General features: G+C 39.8%; 1 non-coding gene across 1 annotated transcript; it reads left to right on the top strand.

The window, feature by feature from the left end:
• The first annotated feature begins 460 nt into the window (after positions 1–460).
• On the top strand, positions 461–532 carry trnat-cgu (transfer RNA threonine (anticodon CGU)). The gene has a single exon. It is a non-coding gene; the product is annotated as a tRNA-Thr (tRNA).
• The last annotated feature ends 242 nt before the right edge of the window (positions 533–774 follow it).

Here is a 774-nt window from a genome sequence, read left to right as displayed (position 1 = left end):
AAAGATTTCTCCATCATTGCTTTGGTTTACTGTGGCCCCCATATAATATTCTGATATCTGTCAAGGCTCAGTACACAATTTATAAGAATCTGACGGTTAAAATAACCTGAGTTTACTCTACACATCTTGCATTGAAGGTTTCATCGACAACTCTCCATGAGGTGCCGGACAGATTATATTACATCACTTCCTGTGATGATGCACATAGTCTATTTATATAATCAGCCCAGTAACAACCCAATGTCCACTCTTATATTATTGTACAGATGTGAGAAAAGCTGAGGATGAGAATGGAACGTCTGAATGAAGATTTCATGATGCTGATGATGTAAATGAGGCTGATCTGTTTCCCATTCCACAATCCCTCTTTATTTCTGTGCATGTTTCTCGATGCTGTTTCAACCAAACTGAAAAAGAATCACAAATCCTCCTCTGGAGCCTCAGGTGTTTATTAACACAAGGCATGGTGGCCAAGTGGTAAGGCGTCAGTCTCGTAAACTGAATATCACGGGTTCAATCCTCGTCTGTGCCTTATGATTAGTTTCTCACTTTAAATGTGATGTTAACAGAAAAGATGTCCGTTGCATTTGTTTTGGCCATCTGGAAATCAGTGTGATGTTACACTTTATCCTGGACACTGGGAAGAACATGAGGAGTAGCCACATGGTCCCTCGAGCCTTCTCTGCCATTGATAGAGTGAAAATAACTGAGGTCCAAGCACTCAACCTTATTACTGTGCATTTGCTTGATATTTAACAGAGCTATTCTATTAAT

This window comes from Heterodontus francisci, unplaced genomic scaffold (genome assembly GCF_036365525.1).
Source record: "Heterodontus francisci isolate sHetFra1 unplaced genomic scaffold, sHetFra1.hap1 HAP1_SCAFFOLD_43, whole genome shotgun sequence".
Taxonomy (NCBI): domain Eukaryota; kingdom Metazoa; phylum Chordata; class Chondrichthyes; order Heterodontiformes; family Heterodontidae; genus Heterodontus; species Heterodontus francisci.
The sequence above is the reverse complement of the archived record's forward strand: the minus strand, read 5'-3'. Positions and strand labels throughout refer to the sequence as shown.